This window comes from Camellia sinensis, chromosome 13, assembly GCF_055761805.1.
Source record: "Camellia sinensis isolate YWXY chromosome 13, ASM5576180v1, whole genome shotgun sequence".
NCBI lineage: Eukaryota > Viridiplantae > Streptophyta > Magnoliopsida > Ericales > Theaceae > Camellia > Camellia sinensis.
Window position 1 is genome coordinate 61,911,303 of NC_138973.1, and position 7,953 is coordinate 61,919,255.

Below are 7,953 nucleotides of genomic sequence, written 5' to 3' on the forward strand. Positions count from 1 at the left end.
TTCGGGTTCCGTGGCCGATAAGGCCCTCAATTAAATTTCCAAAACAGACTACTCAAACAGATATTCCTACGATGAACAGATAAAATTTCAAACCACATATTTTCACACAGTGGAACACAAAATCATATCAAAATACATAATCACATCATGTTAAGGACCAATTAACATACTACGGAACAGGGGTGTCACAGTCTTCCCCTCTTTAGGAAGTTTGGTCCTCCAAACTTAACTTACCTTCGTCGGGAAACAAATGAAGATAGCGTAGACGCATTTCCTCCTCTTTTTCCCATGTAGCATCTGTCCCATAGTGTTCCTTCCATTCCACTTTCACCATTGGAATGGATTTGTTTCTCAATTCTTTCACTTGTCGGTCAACAATTCTTTCCGGCCATTCAGCATATTCCATATTTTCATCAATAGCAATCCGGTGATAATCAATCACATGCAACGGGTCTCGGAGGTAACCCCTCAATATTGACACATGAAACACATTGTGGATTTGTTCAAATCCCGGTGGCAAAGCAACTCTATAAGCAACTGGACCAAGTTTCTCCAAAATTTGAAACGGCCCAATATAACGGGGCGTCAACTTGCCCTTTTTCCCAAACCTGACTTGGCCTTTCATTGGAGAAACACGGATGAACACATGGTCGCCGACCTCATACTCAAGAGGTCTTCTCCGGACATCTGCATAACTCTTCTGTCGGTCTTGAGCTGTTTTGAGCCTTTGCCGAATAGTCTTGATCTTTTCAGAGGTGTCTTGTACAATTTCAGGCCCGAGCAAAGCTCTGTCCCCGACCTCTGTCCAACAAATAGGCGATCTACACCTCCTACCATACAAAGCCTCGTATGGTGCCATACCGATGCTGGAGTGGAAGCTATTATTATAGGCAAATTCTGCAAGTGGCAGGTAATCTTCCCAACTCCCCTGAAAATCCAAAGCACACATGCGAAGCATATCTTCCAAAGTCTGTATTGTTCGTTCTGACTGCCCATCTGTCTGTGGGTGGAATGCAGTACTGAACCTTAGTTCTGTTCCCATAGCTTCCTGCAAACTCTTCCACAATCTAGATACAAACTTCGGATCTCTATCCGACACAATGGTTACTGGAACTCCATGTAAGCGGACAATTTCCTCAACATAAATAGTAGCCAACCTGTAAGCAGTAAATGTAGTTTTGACAGGCAGAAAATGTGCAGATTTAGTCAGTCTATCAACTACAACCCAAACAGAATCCATACCGCGGGAAGTCCGAGGTAGGCCAACAACGAAATCCATAGTCACATGTTCCCACTTCCACTCAGGAATGGGGAGAGGTTGAAGTAGACCGCCTGGTTTCTGATGTTCAGCCTTAACTTGCTGACACTGAAGGCACTTGGACACATGTTCTGCAATCTCTTTCTTCATTTTAGGCCACCAATAGGTTTGTTTCAAATCCCGATACATTTTATTGTTACCCGGATGCATAGCAAACACGGATCTGTGGGCTTCGTCTAAGACCCTCTTCTTTAGCTCCGGAATAACTGGAACACATATTCGGTTTCGAAATTTCAACATTCCATTCTCGATACTGAACTCTGCTTTTGGGCTGACTTCAAATTCATCAATTACCTTTCTGAGGAACTCATCCTCTTTCTGTTTTTGCTTGATTTCATCAACAATTGCCGGCTCGACTGTAATAGCGGCTATCAATCCGCCCTGTTCACACACTACCACTTCAATTTCAGACTTTTCAAAGTCTTGCAAAATCTCCCTTTGTTCAGTAAGCAAGCAAGCCATACTCCCTGTTGATTTTCTGCTCAAGGCATCAGCCACTGTATTAGCTTTTCCGGGGTGATACTGAATTTCTAGGTCGTAATCTTTTATCAGTTCCAGCCATCTTCTCTGACGCATATTCAACTCTTTCTGCGTGAAGAAGTATTTTAGGCTTTTATGATCTGTGTAGACTTCACACTTTGCCCCATACAAATAATGCCGCCAGATTTTCAAAGCAAAAACAACTGCGGCCAATTCTAGGTCATGTGTTGGATAATTCTTCTCATGTGGCCTCAACTGTCGGGAGGCGTAAGCAATAACCTTTCCGTTCTGCATTAACACACAACCCAAACCCTTATAAGATGCGTCACTGAAAATCACAAAATTTTCCGTACCTGAAGGTAGTGTCAAAATTGGTGCAGTGGTCAATCTTGTCTTCAATTCATGAAAGGCTGATTCTCTTTCACTATTCCACTCAAATGGTTGTCCTTTACGTGTCAATTGGGTAAGAGGCACAGCTAATTTCGAAAAGTCCTTTACAAACCTTCTGTAGTACCCAGCTAAGCCCATGAAACTGCGAACTTCTGTCACATTAGTTGGTGTAGGCCAATTCACAATTGCTTCTATTTTCTGCGGGTCCACTGAAATTCCTTCCTTGTTGACCACGTGCCCTAAGAAAATAACCTCATCCAACCAAAACTCACATTTCTTTAACTTAGCAAATAGTTTTCTTTCCCGAAGTATTTGTAAAACAGTCCTCAAATGATGTTCGTGTTCAAGTCTATCTTTAGAGTATATTAAAATATCATCGATGAAGACAACAACAAACTCATCAAGGTAGGTTTTAAAAATTCTATTCATTAAGTCCATAAATGCTGCCGGAGCATTAGTCACTCCAAATGGCATAACAAGAAACTCAAAATGACCATACCTCGTTCCGAATGCGGTTTTCTCAACATCTTCTGCCTTAACCTTCAGCTGATGATACCCGGATCTCAAATCAATCTTAGAAAACACCTGTGATCCCTGCAACTGGTCAAATAAGTCATCAATACGGGGTAAGGGATATTTATTCTTTATCGTTACCTTGTTCAATTCCCGGTAATCAATACATAGGCGTAAGGTACCATCCTTTTTCTTTACAAATAACACTGGTGCGCCCCAAGGCGAAGTACTGGGCCGGATAAACCCTTTATCAAGAAGGTCTTGCAACTGTTCTTTTAATTCTTTCATTTCGGCTGTAGCCATCCTGTAGGGAGTTTTAGAAATAGGTTGGGTGCCTGGCACAGTTTCAATAGTAAACTCTATCTCCCTGTCTACCAATTCCCCTGGTAATTCATTTGGAAACACATCTGGGAATTCTCTAACGATGGGAATATCATTCAATTCAACATTCACGGATTGTTCAGTCAATACATAACACAAATAACCCTGGCATCCCTTCCTGATCAATTTACATGCTTTCATTGCAGATATCAAATATGGTGGAGGTACTACCCCATTTCCCACAAACACAATTTCTTCCTGTTCTGGTGGTTTAAATACAACCCTCTTTGTCACACAATCTATAGTGGCACAGTATTTGGTCAACCAGTCCATGCCCAAAATTACATCAAAGTGTCTAAAGTTTAAGGGCAACAAATCTACATACAGGGTAGCATCCTCAATATGCATGTCACAAAACCGATATATATAGTCACATAACACAGATTCCCCCGATGGAGCAGACACACATAACAAATATGGCAACAATTCTAGGGGTCTTTTCAGTCTAGATGCAAATGCATATGTCACAAATGAATGCGTTGATCCAGAATCAATTAACACAAAAGCATCCTGATTACATATCGAGATAGTACCTGAGACAACGGCATTGGCATTCCGTGTATCACCCGGAACGAGTGCAAAGACTCTCCCTTGTCTCACTGTATCCCCAGTAGTAGCAGATCTCAAAGTGTTTCCCGGCTTCGGGATCGATGCAGTGGAGCTAGCAGCTATCTTCCCACTATTCTGATTACAATCTCGGGCTATATGCCCTTGTTTCCCACACTTAAAACAGGCTCCCGATGCACGGTAACAAACTCCACGGTGCCTTTTGCTACAAGTGTTGCACATGGGAGTCGTGTCTCGGGAAGAACTTGAGGTAGTTGAGGAGCCCGTGTTTTGCTTTTTCAGAAATTTCTTCTTCGAAAAGAAGCCTTGTCTTTTGTTGCCTCTCCATTCGGTTGTTGGCTTAGCTTGTCTAGCTATATTAGCCTCTGATATGATGGCCCGGTCAAGCACTCCAATGTAGGTCTCCAATTTCAGGACATTCACCCGCTCTAGGATGTCACTTCGGAGCCCACCTTCAAAATGCCTTGCCTTCTTATAATCAGTGTCAATTACGTGTGGTGCAAACCTGGCCAACTCAGTAAATTTGGCCTCATACTCAGCTACAGTCATACTGTCTTGTTTGAGTTCCATGAACTCTGCCACTTTCCTGTCCCGGACACACTGCGGGAAGTACTTGTCATAGAAGATTTCCAAAAATTTCGCCCAATCAATATCTCTGTGGTTTTCCCTCATCAACATCCACCATCTTCTCGCTTCATCTTCTAGCATAAAGGTGGCTAGAAGCACTTTCTGTGTATCCGAGCACGGAAACACCTCAAACAGTTTTTCAATCCCAAGTACCCAAGCTTCGGCTTTTAAGGGATCTAGTCCACCATGGAACTGTGGTGGTTTCATTTTCTTGAATTCCTTGGTGAGGGCGATTATCCGATCATCATTTTGATTATCTGGCACAGGTGGTGCCGGAGGTGGAGGTGGCGGATGTGGTTGCTGCCACTGTTGTTGCCACTCCGGTTGCTGTCTCAAAGCTTCTGCCATTTCCTGAATCAGTCTTTCCATTCTGTCCAGTCTGGCAGCAGAGGATTCCTCTAACTCATCACCTCTGGTTCTCACCATCTAATTAAACTTGCATTATATTCCATACCAAAGGTACACAAGTACACATACACTAAGGAGCACATATTTCCAGATAATTCGTAATGCAAGTAGTTCACAACTTACACATATAATTATTCATAACAAAACATTCAAGCACATAATCAATGCTTCCAAACTCGTATTTATCACATGGATGCATCCTAGATCTTATCTAGACGCTTATTGCTCTTTTTGGACAAGTGTGTGAGTTATTAACTCGTGCTCTGATACCACTCTGTCACGACCCGAACCCGCCCCCGTGGGTTAAGGACGTAACCGGCCAGTAATCATGAGATTACCTACGGCCTCATACTGTTCTAAACGTATTCTAACAGAGTTAATGGGGGGCCAAACGGAAGCAAAATTAAAAACTTTGTCCATAGAGCCGTGCTTATATGCACATCAAACAAACCATACTCAGATACGTTAATAACTCACATCAAAAGTACAGTTTCACAAAATTCATTACAGACAGGATCGTCCAAAACGAGTCAACCTATAACAGACTATGTACAGGCATGCACTAGGTCCTTGCCAACAAGACAAAACATAGGTACATAGTAAAAGGGCAAGGATGGTCTCATGCGCGAGGCACAAGGCTGACTCTCCCAAAACTCCTGTTGTTCCTAGCAGACTTCACTGGGGCTGGGTTTGGACTTCCCTTGGCTCACCTACAAATACATGAATGAGCGTGAGCGATAGCCCAGTGAATAATATCAAATATAACAGTTACATAACAATATGTAGAACAACATGCTCCAAACGGCCTTGGGCCCAATTCATACTTCTGTTTAACAGCAAAATATATATAACTATACGAAATGCAAGTCAAGTAACTGTAGTTCCAAACATTCTGGCCTTTGGCCCATTCATTCATGTCAAACGGCCTTTGGCCCATTCATTCATGTCAAACGGCCTTTGGCCCATTCATTCATGTCAAACGGCCTTTGGCCCATTCATTCATGTCAAACGGCCTTTGGCCCATTCATTCATGTCAAACGGCCTTTGGCCCATTCATTCATGTCAAACGGCCTTTGGCCCATTCATTCATGTCAAACGGCCTTTGGCCCATTCATTCATGTCAAACTTTTGTCCACAATCCCAATTAACAACTCATAATATTTATAGGGGAATAACAATTGGACATTGACAAGTTTTCAAATATTGATATTACTCACAGTGATCGGCTTGTGGATGCGCCCTGGAGCTTGACCCTACACATTTCATGAATACAAAAGGGTCACTAACAGTTCAATCCGTTCTTTAATTCACATATTCCTCTTTAGGCTTTGTTCTTATCTCATTAACTCATTTACAATGCTTAACACATGCCTAAGAGTGCTTACAAGTGAAAGAGAACGGAAAACGAATCACAGAATGTATGAACAAAATTCCAGAAAACAGGGTCCCCGCTCGAGCGTAAGATTCTCCGCTCGAGCGGACCCTTAAGGCCTGCAAGGTACTGGTTGCACAAAAGATGCGCTCGAGCTGAAGGTCCGTCTACAAAGATCCACGCTCGAGCGTGAAATGTCCCGCTCGAGCGGGCATCCAACTCTGCAAAAATGCTGGGAGCACGATTTTCCCGCTCGAGCGGCCATTACCCCGCTCGAGCGGACCTCAAAAATCTGGGTTTCCCAGATCGTGTTCTTGAGCTCCAAATCAGTTTTCCATCTACATTTCTTGCATGCAATGGTTCAAATTACACATTTACACATGCTAACATGCTACTAATGCAGATTACAACATTAGGAAGCTCAATTACATGAATTATCTACATGCATGTCCCAAATTGTCTCAAACCCATCATCAACATGCTCAAATTCAACATTCAAGACTTATACTCCCATGATTTGTACATGCATGTGGGAGATGCTCATCATTCTCAACTTAGATGGTACAAATGATGACTACAACATGAGCTTTACCCAAAACTCCACATGAATCATGTGTTTCAAGCTCAAACATGCAAATTCAAAGTAATTTCTTACATGCATGAGTTCTAAGACTTCAATCTCAACAAAATCGACTCATTACATGTTCTTGATCACAAACAACCCTTGAACTTACAAATTACAAGTAAGAGTTCAAGAAATCACTTACCTAAGAGCTTCAACACTCAAGCTCTAGCCAAATCTTGAGCTAGATCTTCAAATTCCCAAGTCTTGAGCCCAAATTACACAAATCTCTCCCTTTTTCTCTCCATGGCCGGCCTCTCTCTCCCTCTCAATTGTCTAACTCAGATTTTGAGTTTTAAGAGAGCTAAAGGGGAGTGCAATGCAAATATACAACAAGCCCCACTAACAAATATTTTAATATAAAATAATGGGGTGCTTAATTTATCAATTTAATCAGTTTAAATTGACCAGAATCAAATTTCAATTAAATTTCACCGTAGGCCCTAAAAATTATGCCAACCACAATGGCGTAGTCAATTTCGGGTTCCGTGGCCGATAAGGCCCTCAATTAAATTTCCAAAACAGACTACTCAAACAGATATTCCTACGATGAACAGATAAAATTTCAAACCACATATTTTCACACAGTGGAACACAAAATCATATCAAAATACATAATCACATCATGTTAAGGACCAATTAACATACTACGGAACAGGGGTGTCACAGTGAGGCTTGATTCCCATCTTTGGGATACGTAGGCAACTTCATTCTGAAGTCCAGCCGTAAAACACTTCAAACTCAATCATGTCCATGTAATGGTTCTGATAATCTTTGCCTTCTCTATATCTGAGAGTCTGGTTGCGTTCGTCGCTCTGAGGACTGACTACAATACACTACGGTGCCATTCAGACAAGGGGCAACTTTCCGTTGCCATTCAATGCACCGCGGTGTCATTCAAACAAGGGGCAACTTTCCGTTGCCATTCAATGCGCTGCGGTGCTATCCAAACAAGGGGCAACTTTCCGTTGCCATTCAGAACGCCGCAGTGTCATTTCAAACAAGGGGCAACATTCCGTTGCCATGCAGTGTCCTTCAGACAAGGGGCAATTTTCCATTGCCATGGATCCGAAGTTGCGCATCTCAAGAGTAGGTCCCATGCTCGTTGAGCAGTGGTCGTTTGCGAAAATAGTTTTTGAGAATTTTTACTGAGGTTGACTAATCTTCTCGAAAAGTATTCCATTTTCAAAACTGGACCATTTCTTGGACCCAAAAAAGGAAAACTCTCAGTGCTCACTGCCTAACTTGCATGATTTTAAATCAGAAAATTGAACA